At 46.4% G+C, this 18813-nt stretch overlaps 2 long non-coding RNA genes across 2 annotated transcripts; both read left to right on the top strand.

Moving 5' to 3' along the window:
* Nucleotides 1–2341: 2341 nt before the first annotated feature.
* LOC117320502 lies at nt 2342–4062 on the top strand. The gene is made up of 2 exons (XR_004531068.1): nt 2342–2891; nt 3478–4062. It is a non-coding gene; the product is annotated as an uncharacterized LOC117320502 (long non-coding RNA).
* Nucleotides 4063–6808: 2746 nt separating this feature from the next.
* LOC117320503 lies at nt 6809–8529 on the top strand. Its single transcript, XR_004531069.1, has 2 exons — nt 6809–7358; nt 7945–8529. It is a non-coding gene; the product is annotated as an uncharacterized LOC117320503 (long non-coding RNA).
* Nucleotides 8530–18813: the final 10284 nt, after the last annotated feature.

Raw genomic sequence — 18813 nt, 5'->3', positions numbered from 1 at the left:
GTAGCCGGTTATTGTTCACCGATGGCAGTTTTGCCGAAATCATTACCTTTTCCTGTTGATCACATCCCACTGGAGGTGCCCAAAAAGATCCGAAGCTGCAAGCAGCTCTAGAAATGACGTCAGAACTGCACGTTGAGCGTCACCATATTCCGTAGTATTGTAACCACGCGTCCGCGATAGCGTGGTTAATTGTTCACCGATGGAAGTTTTGCCGAAATCATAACGTTTTCCTGTTGATCACATCCCACTGGAGGTGCCTAAAAAGATCCGAAGCTTCCTAGCAGCTCTAGAAATGACGTCAGAACTGCACGTTGAGCGTCACCATATTCCGTAGTATTGTAACCACGCGTCCGCGGTAGGCGTGGTTAATTGTTCACCGATGACAGTTTTGCCGCAATCATAACGTTTTCCTGTTCATCACATCCCACTGGAGGTGCCCAACAAGATCCGAAGCTTCTAGCTGCTCTAGAAATGACGTCAGAACTGCACGTTGAGCGTCACCATATTCCGTAGTATTGTAACCACGCGTCCGCGATAGCGTGGTTAATTGTTCACCGATGGAAGTTTTGCCGAAATCATAACGTTTTCCTGTTGATCACATCCCACTGGAGGTGCCCAAAAAGATCCGAAGCTGCAAGCAGCTCTAGAAATGACGTCAGAACTGCACTTTGAGCGTCACCATATTCCGTAGTATTGTAACCACGCGTCCGCAGTAGCGCGATTAATTGTTCACCGATGGAAGTTTTGCCGAAATCATTACGTTTTCCTGTTTATCACATCCCACTGGAGGTGCTCCAAAAAGATCCGAAGCTTCTAGCTGCTCTAGAAATGACGTCAGAACTGCACGTTGAGCGTCACCAGATCTCGTAGTATTGTAACCACGCGTCCGCGGTAGCGCGGTTAATTGTTCACCGATGGAAGTTTTGCCGAAATCATTACGTTTTCCTGTTGATCACATCCCACTGGAGGTGCCCAAAAAGATCCGAAGCTCCAAGCAGCTCTAGAAATGACGTCAGAACTGCACGTTGAGCGTCAACATATTCCGTAGTATTGTAACAACCCATCATCGGCAGCGTGGTTAATTGTTCACCGATGGAAGTTTTGCCGAAATCATAACGTTTTCCTGTTGATCACATCCCACTGGAGGTGCCCAAAAAGATCCGAAGCTTCTAGCAACTCTAGAAATGACGTCAGAACTGCACGTTGAGCGTCACCATATTCCGTAGTATTGTAACCACGCGTCCGCGGTGGCGTGGTTAATTGTTCACCGATGACAGTTTTGCCGAAATCATAACGTTTTCCTGTTCATCACATCCCACTGGAGGTGCCCAAAAAGATCCGAAGCTTCTAGCTGCTCTAGAAATGACGTCAGAACTGCACGTTGAGCGTCACCATATTCCGTAGTATTGTAACCACGCGTCCGCGGTAGCGCGGTTAATTGTTCACCGATGGCAGTTTTGCCGAAATCATTACCTTTTCCTGTTGATCACATCCCACTGGAGGTGCCCAAAAAGATCCGAAGCTGCAAGCAGCTCTAGAAATGACGTCAGAACTGCACGTTGAGCGTCACCATATTCCGTAGTATTGTAACCACGCGTCCGCGATAGCGAGGTTAATTGTTCACCGATGGAAGTTTTGCCGAAATCATAACGTTTTCCTGTTATCACATCCCACTGGAGGTGCCTAAAAAGATCCGAAGCTTCTAGCAGCTCTAGAAATGACGTCAGAACTGCACGTTGAGCGTCACCATATTCCGTAGTATTGTAACCACGCGTCCGCGGTAGCGTGGTTAATTGTTCACCGATGACAGTTTTGCCGCAATCATAACGTTTTCCTGTTCATCACATCCCACTGGAGGTGCCCAAAAAGATCCGAAGCTTCTAGCTGCTCTAGAAATGACGTCAGAACTGCACGTTGAGCGTCACCATATTCCGTAGTATTGTAACCACGCGTCCGCGGTAGCGCGGTTAATTGTTCACCGATGGAAGTTTTGCCGAATATCATTAGCTTTTCCTGTTGATCACATCCCACTGGAGGTGCCCAAAAAGATCCGAAGCTCCTAGCAACTCTAGAAATGACGTCAGAACTGCACGTTGAGCGTCACCATATTCCGTAGTATTGTAACCACGCGTCCGCGGTGGCGTGGTGAATTGTTCACCGATGACAGTTTTGCCGCAATCATAACGTTTTCCTGTTGATCACATCCCACTGGAGGTGCCCAAAAAGATCCGAAGCTACAAGCAGCTCTAGAAATGACGTCAGAACTGCACGTTGAGCGTCACCATATTCTATAGTATTGTAACCACGCGTCCGCGATAGCGTGGTTAATTGTGAGAGAGGAACTACGCAATCATAGAGAGAGAATGTTTGGCGATTGTTTGGGCAGTGCAAAAATTTGAACCTTACATCTATGGTCAGGAGTTTATCCTCGAGACAGACCATCAACCGTTGACTTACTTGCACAGATCGAAGACTGCGAACGCAAGACTTATGCGTTGGGCGTTACTTCTGCAACCTTACAGACTGAAGATTCGAGCCATCAAGGGATCCGACAACGTGGGAGCTGACTATCTGAGTAGATTATAGGACATACATGCTTCGTGATTGTCTAGAAAGTATGCTACTTTCTTCGGAAGCCGGGGGATGTGTCACGCTAGCATGTATATTTGGATATTAGTTGTGTAGTTTTTTGGTAAATATATTATTTTTAACTTAAGCCGGGGTAAGTATCCTTAAACGTAATAGGTACTCTTGGGCGGAAATGCGTCACGGGTAAGTGTGCACGAGCTGGGTTGTTTACAAGGAAAGACATGGTTCCTTTGTTCTGTGTACCCAGTATGGATTTACCGACATTTAACGGCATATGAACCAGGCACAGACTACAGACTGTGGTAAGTGTACATTATATTTCATTTACATTCTATTTTAGTGGGTATTATTGTACTGTACCTGATTATTACCAAGTCAAACAATCTAGGTATCTGTGCGCTCCAGTCAGCCGTGACCATTGTTTATCGATTAGGCAGTAATGATTTGTATTTTGATGCTATTTCATGCTAGATTTCATATATTTTGTGTGTATTAGTGTTATATATAACTATATGAATATATTTGATTGTTGTATATGAAATTCTTAAGTATATATTGTGGATTTCACACAATTATAAATATATGGAAGCTCAGTTCCACTGTCATAGTGTAAAGTATAGTGTGTTCGCGCGCGGGTGGAAAATGTATGGAAGCCTTGGAGTGTAACTTTGAGTAGTGTGCGAGTTTATAGAATTTGATGTATACTGTGGAGCCGCACATTATTATTTTGTATCTAAAAGATAATCTAGTAGTTTATTATGTAATTATACACCTTAGTTGTATTTATAAAGGGTTATTTGATCATTATTCTGTACTTAGAATAAACTTTGTGGAAGTATGAAAATGTGAGTGATGTGGTTAAATATAGGCATTAATTAATTATTGTAGCTTCACATGACGGGAGTTGAAGCCGTGCGGATTAGTCAGAACCGGGCAGGATGATCCCTCTTATACCATCTCAGCATCAGGACCGACCAGGAACGTGTGTTCAACCTGTTCCATCAGGGTCAAGGTCAGCAAGGGTCTACTGAGGGCTTTTCCATGCGGGAAAAGGTTGGCGTCTTCCAAGTGAGCATCACTGGCTTTTGAGGAAATGTAAACCCTAGTGATTGCTGTTGTCTATTAGACACTAGTGACATATCCTCTTGGATATGTGAGCTCTGGATTGAGCTATATATATATATATAATATATATTTCAGTATTTGTATCAATACCCACTGGCTCTGGATTGAGCTGTTTCATACAATATTGGAAAGACTGTTGGCTCTGGATTGAGCTGTTACATACATTATTGGAAAGACTGTTTGGTTCTGGATTGAGTGTTTGTTTCATCGTGTTGTGATGCTACATAGACATTCTTAGAATACTTTGTTGAGAGTGTGTGAGATAGTGAGAGTGTATGGTTGTATTGTTAATATATACGTTATACATATTGTTTTTCATTGTAAATAAACATAATCATATTTGTGTAATCAATTTGTTCAGTCTTCCTTACCCGTAAAAACAACCGATGCTTGGTCCACGTTAACAAATTGTTCACCGATGGAAGTTTTGCCGAAATCATAACGTTTTCCTGTTGATCACATCCCACTGGAGGTGCCCAAAAAGATCCGAAGCTTCTAGCAGCTCTAGAAATGACGTCAGAACTGCACGTTGAGCGTCACCATATTCCGTAGTATTGTAACCACGCGTCCGCGGTAGGCGTGGTTAATTGTTCACCGATGGAAGTTTTGCCGAAATCATAACGTTTTCCTGTTCATCACATCCCACTGGAGGTGCCCAAAAAGATCCGAAGCTTCTAGCTGCTCTAGAAATGACGTCAGAACTGCACGTTGAGCGTCACCATATTCCGTAGTATTGTAACCACGCGTCCGCGGTAGCGCGGTTAATTGTTCACCGATGGCAGTTTTGCCGAAATCATTACCGTTTTCCTGTTGATCACATCCCACTGGAGGTGCCCAAAAAGATCCGAAGCTCCTAGCAGCTCTAGAAATGACGTCAGAACTGCACGTTGAGCGTCACCATATTCCGTAGTATTGTAACCACGCGTCCGCGATAGCGGGTTAATTGTTCACCGATGGAAGTTTTGCCGAAATCATAACGTTTTCCTGTTTATCACATCCCACTGGAGGTGCCCAAAAAAGATCCGAAGCTTCTAGCAGCTCTAGAAATGACGTCAGAACTGCACGTTGAGCGTCACCATATTCCGTAGTATTGTAACCACGCGTCCGCGGTGGCGTGGTTAATTGTTCACCGATGACAGTTTTGCCGCAATCATAACGTTTTCCTGTTCATCACATCCCACTGGAGGTGCCCAGAAAGATCCGAAGCTTCTAGCTGCTCTAGAAATGACGTCAGAACTGCACGTTGAGCGTCACCATATTCCGTAGTATTGTAACCACGCGTCCGCGATAGCGTGGTTAATTGTTCACCGATGGAAGTTTTGCCGAAATCATAACGTTTTCCTGTTCATCACATCCCACTGGAGGTGCACAAAAAGATCCGAAGCTGCAAGCAGCTCTAGAAATGACGTCAGAACTGCACGTTGAGCGTCACCATATTCCGTAGTATTGTAACCACGCGTCCGCGGTAGCGCGGTTAATTGTTCACCGATGGAAGTTTTGCCGAAATCATTACGTTTTCCTGTTGATCACATCCCACTGGAGGTGCCCAAAAAGATCCGAAGCTTCTAGCTGCTCTAGAAATGACGTCAGAACTGCACGTTGAGCGTCACCATATTCCGTAGTATTGTAACCACGCGTCCGCGGTAGCGCGGTTAATTGTTCACCGATGGAAGTTTTGCCGAAATCATTACGTTTTCCTGTTGATCACATCCCACTGGAGGTGCCCAAAAAGATCCGAAGCTCCAAGCAGCTCTAGAAATGACGTCAGAACTGCACGTTGAGCGTCACCATATTCCGTAGTATTGTAACCACGCGTCCGCGGTAGCGTGGTTAATTGTTCACCGATGGAAGTTTTGCCGAAATCATAACGTTTTCCTGTTGATCACATCCCACTGGAGGTGCCCAAAAAGATCCGAAGCTCCTAGCAGCTCTAGAAATGACGTCAGAACTGCACGTTGAGCGTCACCATATTCCGTAGTATTGTAACCACGCGTCCGCGGTAGCGTGGTTAATTGTTCACCGATGGACAGTTTTGCCGAAATCATAACGTTTTCCTGTTCATCACATCCCACTGGAGGTGCCCAAAAAGATCCGAAGCTTCTAGCTGCTCTAGAAATGACGTCAGAACTGCACGTTGAGCGTCACCATATTCCGTAGTATTGTAACCACGCGTCCGCGGTAGCGCGGTTAATTGTTCACCGATGGAAGTTTTGCCGAAATCATTACCTTTTCCTGTTGATCACATCCCACTGGAGGTGCCCAAAAAGATCCGAAGCTCCTAGCAGCTCTAGAAATGACGTCAGAACTGCACGTTGAGCGTCACCATATTCCGTAGTATTGTAACCACGCGTCCGCGATAGCGTGGTTAATTGTTCACCGATGGAAGTTTTGCCGAAATCATAACGTTTTCCTGTTGATCACATCCCACTGGAGGTGCCCAAAAAGATCCGAAGCTTCTAGCAGCTCTAGAAATGACGTCAGAACTGCACGTTGAGCGTCACCATATTCCGTAGTATTGTAACCACGCGTCCGCGGTAGCGTGGTTAATTGTTCACCGATGGAAGTTTTGCCGCAATCATAACGTTTTCCTGTTCATCACATCCCACTGGAGGTGCCCAAAAAGATCCGAAGCTTCTAGCTGCTCTAGAAATGACGTCAGAACTGCACGTTGAGCGTCACCATATTCCGTAGTATTGTAACCACGCGTCCGCGGTAGCGCGGTTAATTGTTCACCGATGGAAGTTTTGCCGAAATCATTACGTTTTCCTGTTGATCACATCCCACTGGAGGTGCCCAAAAAGATCCGAAGCTCCTAGCAGCTCTAGAAATGACGTCAGAACTGCACGTTGAGCGTCACCATATTCCGTAGTATTGTAACCACGCGTCCGCGGTAGCGTGGTTAATTGTTCACCGATGGAAGTTTTGCCGAAATCATAACGTTTTCCTGTTGATCACATCCCACTGGAGGTGCCCAAAAAGATCCGAAGCTCCTAGCAGCTCTAGAAATGACGTCAGAACTGCACGTTGAGCGTCACCATATTCCGTAGTATTGTAACCACGCGTCCGCGATAGCGTGGTTAATTGTGAGAGAGGAACTACGCAATCATAGAGAGAGAATGTTTGGCGATTGTTTGGGCAGTGCAAAAATTTGAACCTTACATCTATGGTCAGGAGTTTATCCTCGAGACAGACCATCAACCGTTGACTTACTTGCACAGATCGAAGACTGCGAACGCAAGACTTATGCGTTGGGCGTTACTTCTGCAACCTTACAGACTGAAGATTCGAGCCATCAAGGGATCCGACAACGTGGGAGCTGACTATCTGAGTAGATTATAGGACATACATGCTTCGTGATTGTCTAGAAAGTATGCTACTTTCTTCGGAAGCCGGGGGATGTGTCACGCTAGCATGTATATTTGGATATTAGTTGTGTAGTTTTTTGGTAAATATATTATTTTTAACTTAAGCCGGGGTAAGTATCCTTAAACGTAATAGGTACTCTTGGGCGGAAATGCGTCACGGGTAAGTGTGCACGAGCTGGGTTGTTTACAAGGAAAGACATGGTTCCTTTGTTCTGTGTACCCAGTATGGATTTACCGACATTTAACGGCATATGAACCAGGCACAGACTACAGACTGTGGTAAGTGTACATTATATTTCATTTACATTCTATTTTAGTGGGTATTATTGTATTGTACCTGATTATTACCAAGTCAAACAATCTAGGTATCTGTGCGCTCCAGTCAGCCGTGACCATTGTTTATCGATTAGGCAGTAATGATTTGTATTTTGATGCTATTTCATGCTAGATTTCATATATTTTGTGTGTATTAGTGTTATATATAACTATATGAATATATTTGATTGTTGTATATGAAATTCTTAAGTATATATTGTGGATTTCACACAATTATAAATATATGGAAGCTCAGTTCCACTGTCATAGTGTAAAGTATAGTGTGTTCGCGCGCGGGTGGAAAATGTATGGAAGCCTTGGAGTGTAACTTTGAGTAATGTGCGAGTTTATATAATTTGATGTATACTGTGGAGCCGCACATTATTATTTTGTATCTAAAAGATAATCTAGAAGTTTATTATGTAATTATACACCTTAGTTGTATTTATAAAGGGTTATTTGATCATTATTCTGTACTTAGAATAAACTTTGTGGAAGTATGAAAATGTGAGTGATGTGGTTAAATATAGGCATTAATTAATTATTGTAGCTTCACATGACGGGAGTTGAAGCCGTGCGGATTAGTCAGAACCGGGCAGGATGATCCCTCTTATACCATCTCAGCATCAGGACCGACCAGGAACGTGTGTTCAACCTGTTCCATCAGGGTCAAGGTCAGCAAGGGTCTACTGAGGGCTTTTCCATGCGGGAAAAGGTTGGCGTCTTCCAAGTGAGCATCACTGGCTTTTGAGGAAATGTAAACCCTAGTGATTGCTGTTGTCTATTAGACACTAGTGACATATCCTCTTGGATATGTGAGCTCTGGATTGAGCTATATATATATATATAATATATATTTCAGTATTTGTATCAATACCCACTGGCTCTGGATTGAGCTGTTTCATACAATATTGGAAAGACTGTTGGCTCTGGATTGAGCTGTTACATACATTATTGGAAAGACTGTTTGGTTCTGGATTGAGTGTTTGTTTCATCGTGTTGTGATGCTACATAGACATTCTTAGAATACTTTGTTGAGAGTGTGTGAGATAGTGAGAGTGTATGGTTGTATTGTTAATATATACGTTATACATATTGTTTTTCATTGTAAATAAACATAATCATATTTGTGTAATCAATTTGTTCAGTCTTCCTTACCCGTAAAAACAACCGATGCTTGGTCCACGTTAACAAATTGTTCACCGATGGAAGTTTTGCCGAAATCATTACGTTTTCCTGTTGATCACATCCCACTGGAGGTGCCCAAAAAGATCCGAAGCTCCTAGCAGCTCTAGAAATGACGTCAGAACTGCACGTTGAGCGTCACCATATTCCGTAGTATTGTAACCACGCGTCCGCGGTAGCGCGGTTAATTGTTCACCGATGGAAGTTTTGCCGAAATCATTACGTTTTCCTGTTGATCACATCCCACTGGAGGTGCCCAAAAAGATCCGAAGCTCCTAGCAGCTCTAGAAATGACGTCAGAACTGCACGTTGAGCGTCACCATATTCCGTAGTATTGTAACCACGCGTCCGCGGTAGCGCGGTTAATTGTTCACCGATGGAAGTTTTGCCGAAATCATTACGTTTTCCTGTTGATCACATCCCACTGGAGGTGCCCAAAAAGATCCGAAGCTCCTAGCAGCTCTAGAAATGACGTCAGAACTGCACGTTGAGCGTCACCATATTCCGTAGTATTGTAACCACGCGTCCGCGGTAGCGCGGTTAATTGTTCACCGATGGAAGTTTTGCCGAAATCATTACGTTTTCCTGTTGATCACATCCCACTGGAGGTGCCCAAAAAGATCCGAAGCTCCTAGCAGCTCTAGAAATGACGTCAGAACTGCACGTTGAGCGTCACCATATTCCGTAGTATTGTAACCACGCGTCCGCGGTAGCGTGGTTAATTGTTCACCGATGGAAGTTTTGCCGAAATCATAACGTTTTCCTGTTGATCACATCCCACTGGAGGTGCCCAAAAAGATCCGAAGCTCCTAGCAGCTCTAGAAATGACGTCAGAACTGCACGTTGAGCGTCACCATATTCCGTAGTATTGTAACCACGCGTCCGCGGTAGCGCGGTTAATTGTTCACCGATGGAAGTTTTGCCGAAATCATTAACGTTTTCCTGTTGATCACATCCCACTGGAGGTGCCCAAAAAGATCCGAAGCTCCTAGCAGCTCTAGAAATGACGTCAGAACTGCACGTTGAGCGTCACCATATTCCGTAGTATTGTAACCACGCGTCCGCGGTAGCGTGGTTAATTGTTCACCGATGGAAGTTTTGCCGAAATCATTACGTTTTCCTGTTGATCACATCCCACTGGAGGTGCCCAAAAAGATCCGAAGCTCCTAGCAGCTCTAGAAATGACGTCAGAACTGCACGTTGAGCGTCACCATATTCCGTAGTATTGTAACCACGCGTCCGCGGTAGCGTGGTTAATTGTTCACCGATGGAAGTTTTGCCGAAATCATAACGTTTTCCTGTTGATCACATCCCACTGGAGGTGCCCAAAAAGATCCGAAGCTCCTAGCAGCTCTAGAAATGACGTCAGAACTGCACGTTGAGCGTCACCATATTCCGTAGTATTGTAACCACGCGTCCGCGGTAGCGCGGTTAATTGTTCACCGATGGAAGTTTTGCCGAAATCATTACGTTTTCCTGTTGATCACATCCCACTGGAGGTGCCCAAAAAGATCCGAAGCTCCTAGCAGCTCTAGAAATGACGTCAGAACTGCACGTTGAGCGTCACCATATTCCGTAGTATTGTAACCACGCGTCCGCGGTAGCGCGGTTAATTGTTCACCGATGGAAGTTTTGCCGAAATCATAACGTTTTCCTGTTGATCACATCCCACTGGAGGTGCCCAAAAAGATCCGAAGCTCCTAGCAGCTCTAGAAATGACGTCAGAACTGCACGTTGAGCGTCACCATATTCCGTAGTATTGTAACCACGCGTCCGCGGTAGCGCGGTTAATTGTTCACCGATGGAAGTTTTGCCGAAATCATAACGTTTTCCTGTTGATCACATCCCACTGGAGGTGCCCAAAAAGATCCGAAGCTCCTAGCAGCTCTAGAAATGACGTCAGAACTGCACGTTGAGCGTCACCATATTCCGTAGTATTGTAACCACGCGTCCGCGGTAGCGTGGTTAATTGTTCACCGATGGAAGTTTTGCCGAAATCATAACGTTTTCCTGTTGATCACATCCCACTGGAGGTGCCCAAAAAGATCCGAAGCTCCTAGCAGCTCTAGAAATGACGTCAGAACTGCACGTTGAGCGTCACCATATTCCGTAGTATTGTAACCACGCGTCCGCGGTAGCGCGGTTAATTGTTCACCGATGGAAGTTTTGCCGAAATCATTACGTTTTCCTGTTGATCACATCCCACTGGAGGTGCCCAAAAAGATCCGAAGCTCCTAGCAGCTCTAGAAATGACGTCAGAACTGCACGTTGAGCGTCACCATATTCCGTAGTATTGTAACCACGCGTCCGCGGTAGCGCGGTTAATTGTTCACCGATGGAAGTTTTGCCGAAATCATAACGTTTTCCTGTTGATCACATCCCACTGGAGGTGCCCAAAAAGATCCGAAGCTCCTAGCAGCTCTAGAAATGACGTCAGAACTGCACGTTGAGCGTCACCATATTCCGTAGTATTGTAACCACGCGTCCGCGGTAGCGTGGTTAATTGTTCACCGATGGAAGTTTTGCCGAAATCATAACGTTTTCCTGTTGATCACATCCCACTGGAGGTGCCCAAAAAGATCCGAAGCTCCTAGCAGCTCTAGAAATGACGTCAGAACTGCACGTTGAGCGTCACCATATTCCGTAGTATTGTAACCACGCGTCCGCGGTAGCGCGGTTAATTGTTCACCGATGGAAGTTTTGCCGAAATCATAACGTTTTCCTGTTGATCACATCCCACTGGAGGTGCCCAAAAAGATCCGAAGCTCCTAGCAGCTCTAGAAATGACGTCAGAACTGCACGTTGAGCGTCACCATATTCCGTAGTATTGTAACCACGCGTCCGCGGTAGCGCGGTTAATTGTTCACCGATGGAAGTTTTGCCGAAATCATTACGTTTTCCTGTTGATCACATCCCACTGGAGGTGCCCAAAAAGATCCGAAGCTCCTAGCAGCTCTAGAAATGACGTCAGAACTGCACGTTGAGCGTCACCATATTCCGTAGTATTGTAACCACGCGTCCGCGGTAGCGTGGTTAATTGTTCACCGATGGAAGTTTTGCCGAAATCATAACGTTTTCCTGTTGATCACATCCCACTGGAGGTGCCCAAAAAGATCCGAAGCTCCTAGCAGCTCTAGAAATGACGTCAGAACTGCACGTTGAGCGTCACCATATTCCGTAGTATTGTAACCACGCGTCCGCGGTAGCGCGGTTAATTGTTCACCGATGGAAGTTTTGCCGAAATCATAACGTTTTCCTGTTGATCACATCCCACTGGAGGTGCCCAAAAAGATCCGAAGCTCCTAGCAGCTCTAGAAATGACGTCAGAACTGCACGTTGAGCGTCACCATATTCCGTAGTATTGTAACCACGCGTCCGCGGTAGCGCGGTTAATTGTTCACCGATGGAAGTTTTGCCGAAATCATTACGTTTTCCTGTTGATCACATCCCACTGGAGGTGCCCAAAAAGATCCGAAGCTCCTAGCAGCTCTAGAAATGACGTCAGAACTGCACGTTGAGCGTCACCATATTCCGTAGTATTGTAACCACGCGTCCGCGGTAGCGTGGTTAATTGTTCACCGATGGAAGTTTTGCCGAAATCATAACGTTTTCCTGTTGATCACATCCCACTGGAGGTGCCCAAAAAGATCCGAAGCTCCTAGCAGCTCTAGAAATGACGTCAGAACTGCACGTTGAGCGTCACCATATTCCGTAGTATTGTAACCACGCGTCCGCGGTAGCGCGGTTAATTGTTCACCGATGGAAGTTTTGCCGAAATCATAACGTTTTCCTGTTGATCACATCCCACTGGAGGTGCCCAAAAAGATCCGAAGCTCCTAGCAGCTCTAGAAATGACGTCAGAACTGCACGTTGAGCGTCACCATATTCCGTAGTATTGTAACCACGCGTCCGCGGTAGCGTGGTTAATTGTTCACCGATGGAAGTTTTGCCGAAATCATAACGTTTTCCTGTTGATCACATCCCACTGGAGGTGCCCAAAAAGATCCGAAGCTCCTAGCAGCTCTAGAAATGACGTCAGAACTGCACGTTGAGCGTCACCATATTCCGTAGTATTGTAACCACGCGTCCGCGGTAGCGCGGTTAATTGTTCACCGATGGAAGTTTTGCCGAAATCATTACGTTTTCCTGTTGATCACATCCCACTGGAGGTGCCCAAAAAGATCCGAAGCTCCTAGCAGCTCTAGAAATGACGTCAGAACTGCACGTTGAGCGTCACCATATTCCGTAGTATTGTAACCACGCGTCCGCGGTAGCGCGGTTAATTGTTCACCGATGGAAGTTTTGCCGAAATCATTAACGTTTTCCTGTTGATCACATCCCACTGGAGGTGCCCAAAAAGATCCGAAGCTCCTAGCAGCTCTAGAAATGACGTCAGAACTGCACGTTGAGCGTCACCATATTCCGTAGTATTGTAACCACGCGTCCGCGGTAGCGCGGTTAATTGTTCACCGATGGAAGTTTTGCCGAAATCATAACGTTTTCCTGTTGATCACATCCCACTGGAGGTGCCCAAAAAGATCCGAAGCTCCTAGCAGCTCTAGAAATGACGTCAGAACTGCACGTTGAGCGTCACCATATTCCGTAGTATTGTAACCACGCGTCCGCGGTAGCGCGGTTAATTGTTCACCGATGGAAGTTTTGCCGAAATCATAACGTTTTCCTGTTGATCACATCCCACTGGAGGTGCCCAAAAAGATCCGAAGCTCCTAGCAGCTCTAGAAATGACGTCAGAACTGCACGTTGAGCGTCACCATATTCCGTAGTATTGTAACCACGCGTCCGCGGTAGCGTGGTTAATTGTTCACCGATGGAAGTTTTGCCGAAATCATAACGTTTTCCTGTTGATCACATCCCACTGGAGGTGCCCAAAAAGATCCGAAGCTCCTAGCAGCTCTAGAAATGACGTCAGAACTGCACGTTGAGCGTCACCATATTCCGTAGTATTGTAACCACGCGTCCGCGGTAGCGCGGTTAATTGTTCACCGATGGAAGTTTTGCCGAAATCATTAACGTTTTCCTGTTGATCACATCCCACTGGAGGTGCCCAAAAAGATCCGAAGCTCCTAGCAGCTCTAGAAATGACGTCAGAACTGCACGTTGAGCGTCACCATATTCCGTAGTATTGTAACCACGCGTCCGCGGTAGCGCGGTTAATTGTTCACCGATGGAAGTTTTGCCGAAATCATAACGTTTTCCTGTTGATCACATCCCACTGGAGGTGCCCAAAAAGATCCGAAGCTCCTAGCAGCTCTAGAAATGACGTCAGAACTGCACGTTGAGCGTCACCATATTCCGTAGTATTGTAACCACGCGTCCGCGGTAGCGCGGTTAATTGTTCACCGATGGAAGTTTTGCCGAAATCATACGTTTTCCTGTTGATCACATCCCACTGGAGGTGCCCAAAAAGATCCGAAGCTCCTAGCAGCTCTAGAAATGACGTCAGAACTGCACGTTGAGCGTCACCATATTCCGTAGTATTGTAACCACGCGTCCGCGGTAGCGCGGTTAATTGTTCACCGATGGAAGTTTTGCCGAAATCATTAACGTTTTCCTGTTGATCACATCCCACTGGAGGTGCCCAAAAAGATCCGAAGCTCCTAGCAGCTCTAGAAATGACGTCAGAACTGCACGTTGAGCGTCACCATATTCCGTAGTATTGTAACCACGCGTCCGCGGTAGCGTGGTTAATTGTTCACCGATGGAAGTTTTGCCGAAATCATACGTTTTCCTGTTGATCACATCCCACTGGAGGTGCCCAAAAAGATCCGAAGCTCCTAGCAGCTCTAGAAATGACGTCAGAACTGCACGTTGAGCGTCACCATATTCCGTAGTATTGTAACCACGCGTCCGCGGTAGCGCGGTTAATTGTTCACCGATGGAAGTTTTGCCGAAATCATTACGTTTTCCTGTTGATCACATCCCACTGGAGGTGCCCAAAAAGATCCGAAGCTCCTAGCAGCTCTAGAAATGACGTCAGAACTGCACGTTGAGCGTCACCATATTCCGTAGTATTGTAACCACGCGTCCGCGGTAGCGCGGTTAATTGTTCACCGATGGAAGTTTTGCCGAAATCATAACGTTTTCCTGTTGATCACATCCCACTGGAGGTGCCCAAAAAGATCCGAAGCTCCTAGCAGCTCTAGAAATGACGTCAGAACTGCACGTTGAGCGTCACCATATTCCGTAGTATTGTAACCACGCGTCCGCGGTAGCGCTGGTTAATTGTTCACCGATGGAAGTTTTGCCGAAATCATTACGTTTTCCTGTTGATCACATCCCACTGGAGGTGCCCAAAAAGATCCGAAGCTCCTAGCAGCTCTAGAAATGACGTCAGAACTGCACGTTGAGCGTCACCATATTCCGTAGTATTGTAACCACGCGTCCGCGGTAGCGCGGTTAATTGTTCACCGATGGAAGTTTTGCCGAAATCATAACGTTTTCCTGTTGATCACATCCCACTGGAGGTGCCCAAAAAGATCCGAAGCTCCTAGCAGCTCTAGAAATGACGTCAGAACTGCACGTTGAGCGTCACCATATTCCGTAGTATTGTAACCACGCGTCCGCGGTAGCGTGGTTAATTGTTCACCGATGGAAGTTTTGCCGAAATCATAACGTTTTCCTGTTGATCACATCCCACTGGAGGTGCCCAAAAAGATCCGAAGCTCCTAGCAGCTCTAGAAATGACGTCAGAACTGCACGTTGAGCGTCACCATATTCCGTAGTATTGTAACCACGCGTCCGCGGTAGCGCTGGTTAATTGTTCACCGATGGAAGTTTTGCCGAAATCATTACGTTTTCCTGTTGATCACATCCCACTGGAGGTGCCCAAAAAGATCCGAAGCTCCTAGCAGCTCTAGAAATGACGTCAGAACTGCACGTTGAGCGTCACCATATTCCGTAGTATTGTAACCACGCGTCCGCGGTAGCGCGGTTAATTGTTCACCGATGGAAGTTTTGCCGAAATCATAACGTTTTCCTGTTGATCACATCCCACTGGAGGTGCCCAAAAAGATCCGAAGCTCCTAGCAGCTCTAGAAATGACGTCAGAACTGCACGTTGAGCGTCACCATATTCCGTAGTATTGTAACCACGCGTCCGCGGTAGCGCGGTTAATTGTTCACCGATGGAAGTTTTGCCGAAATCATAACGTTTTCCTGTTGATCACATCCCACTGGAGGTGCCCAAAAAGATCCGAAGCTCCTAGCAGCTCTAGAAATGACGTCAGAACTGCACGTTGAGCGTCACCATATTCCGTAGTATTGTAACCACGCGTCCGCGGTAGCGCGGTTAATTGTTCACCGATGGAAGTTTTGCCGAAATCATAACGTTTTCCTGTTGATCACATCCCACTGGAGGTGCCCAAAAAGATCCGAAGCTCCTAGCAGCTCTAGAAATGACGTCAGAACTGCACGTTGAGCGTCACCATATTCCGTAGTATTGTAACCACGCGTCCGCGGTAGCGCGGTTAATTGTTCACCGATGGAAGTTTTGCCGAAATCATAACGTTTTCCTGTTGATCACATCCCACTGGAGGTGCCCAAAAAGATCCGAAGCTCCTAGCAGCTCTAGAAATGACGTCAGAACTGCACGTTGAGCGTCACCATATTCCGTAGTATTGTAACCACGCGTCCGCGGTAGCGCGGTTAATTGTTCACCGATGGAAGTTTTGCCGAAATCATACGTTTTCCTGTTGATCACATCCCACTGGAGGTGCCCAAAAAGATCCGAAGCTCCTAGCAGCTCTAGAAATGACGTCAGAACTGCACGTTGAGCGTCACCATATTCCGTAGTATTGTAACCACGCGTCCGCGGTAGCGCGGTTAATTGTTCACCGATGGAAGTTTTGCCGAAATCATAACGTTTTCCTGTTGATCACATCCCACTGGAGGTGCCCAAAAAGATCCGAAGCTCCTAGCAGCTCTAGAAATGACGTCAGAACTGCACGTTGAGCGTCACCATATTCCGTAGTATTGTAACCACGCGTCCGCGGTAGCGCGGTTAATTGTTCACCGATGGAAGTTTTGCCGAAATCATAACGTTTTCCTGTTGATCACATCCCACTGGAGGTGCCCAAAAAGATCCGAAGCTCCTAGCAGCTCTAGAAATGACGTCAGAACTGCACGTTGAGCGTCACCATATTCCGTAGTATTGTAACCACGCGTCCGCGGTAGCGCGGTTAATTGTTCACCGATGGAAGTTTTGCCGAAATCATTAACGTTTTCCTGTTGATCACATCCCACTGGAGGTGCCCAAAAAGATCCGAAGCTCCTAGCAGCTCTAGAAATGACGTCAGAACTGCACGTTGAGCGTCACCATATTCCGTAGTATTGTAACCACGCGTCCGCGGTAGCGCGGTTAATTGTTCACCGATGGAAGTTTTGCCGAAATCATTACGTTTTCCTGTTGATCACATCCCACTGGAGGTGCCCAAAAAGATCCGAAGCTCCTAGCAGCTCTAGAAATGACGTCAGAACTGCACGTTGAGCGTCACCATATTCCGTAGTATTGTAACCACGCGTCCGCGGTAGCGCGGTTAATTGTTCACCGATGGAAGTTTTGCCGAAATCATTAACGTTTTCCTGTTGATCACATCCCACTGGAGGTGCCCAAAAAGATCCGAAGCTCCTAGCAGCTCTAGAAATGACGTCAGAACTGCACGTTGAGCGTCACCATATTCCGTAGTATTGTAACCACGCGTCCGCGGTAGCGCGGTTAATTGTTCACCGATGGAAGTTTTGCCGAAATCATAACGTTTTCCTGTTGATCACATCCCACTGGAGGTGCCCAAAAAGATCCGAAGCTCCTAGCAGCTCTAGAAATGACGTCAGAACTGCACGTTGAGCGTCACCATATTCCGTAGTATTGTAACCACGCGTCCGCGGTAGCGCGGTTAATTGTTCACCGATGGAAGTTTTGCCGAAATCATTAACGTTTTCCTGTTGATCACATCCCACTGGAGGTGCCCAAAAAGATCCGAAGCTCCTAGCAGCTCTAGAAATGACGTCAGAACTGCACGTTGAGCGTCACCATATTCCGTAGTATTGTAACCACGCGTCCGCGGTAGCGCGGTTAATTGTTCACCGATGGAAGTTTTGCCGAAATCATAACGTTTTCCTGTTGATCACATCCCACTGGAGGTGCCCAAAAAGATCCGAAGCTCCTAGCAGCTCTAGAAATGACGTCAGAACTGCACGTTGAGCGTCACCATATTCCGTAGTATTGTAACCACGCGTCCGCGGTAGCGTGGTTAATTGTTCACCGATGGAAGTTTTGCCGAAATCATAACGTTTTCCTGTTGATCACATCCCACTGGAGGTGCCCAAAAAGATCCGAAGCTCCTAGCAGCTCTAGAAATGACGTCAGAACTGCACGTTGAGCGTCACCATATTCCGTAGTATTGTAACCACGCGTCCGCGGTAGCGCGGTTAATTGTTCACCGATGGAAGTTTTGCCGAAATCATAACGTTTTCCTGTTGATCACATCCCACTGGAGGTGCCCAAAAAGATCCGAAGCTCCTAGCAGCTCTAGAAATGACGTCAGAACTGCACGTTGAGCGTCACCATATTCCGTAGTATTGTAACCACGCGTCCGCGGTAGCGCGGTTAATTGTTCACCGATGGAAGTTTTGCCGAAATCATAACGTTTTCCTGTTGATCACATCCCACTGGAGGTGCCCAAAAAGATCCGAAGCTCCTAGCAGCTCTAGAAATGACGTCAGAACTGCACGTTGAGCGTCACCATATTCCGTAGTATTGTAACCACGCGTCCGCGGTAGCGCGGTTAATTGTTCACCGATGGAAGTTTTGCCGAAATCATTAACGTTTTCCTGTTGATCACATCCCACTGGAGGTGCCCAAAAAGATCCGAAGCTCCTAGCAGCTCTAGAAATGACGTCAGAACTGCACGTTGAGCGTCACCATATTCCGTAGTATTGTAACCACGCGTCCGCGGTAGCGCGGTTAATTGTTCACCGATGGAAGTTTTGCCGAAATCATTAACGTTTTCCTGTTGATCACATCCCACTGGAGGTGCCCAAAAAGATCCGAAGCTCCTAGCAGCTCTAGAAATGACGTCAGAACTGCACGTTGAGCGTCACCATATTCCGTAGTATTGTACCACGCGTGTCGCGTATGCAGATGCTGCGAAATAATTTTGCTCAATCAGGGCCAAGATCGAATAGAGTTGAATGCCGAATCATACTCTTTCCCTTGT

Source organism: Pecten maximus, unplaced genomic scaffold (assembly GCF_902652985.1).
Source record: "Pecten maximus unplaced genomic scaffold, xPecMax1.1, whole genome shotgun sequence".
Lineage (NCBI taxonomy): Eukaryota > Metazoa > Mollusca > Bivalvia > Pectinida > Pectinidae > Pecten > Pecten maximus.
The sequence above is the reverse complement of the archived record's forward strand: the minus strand, read 5'-3'. Positions and strand labels throughout refer to the sequence as shown.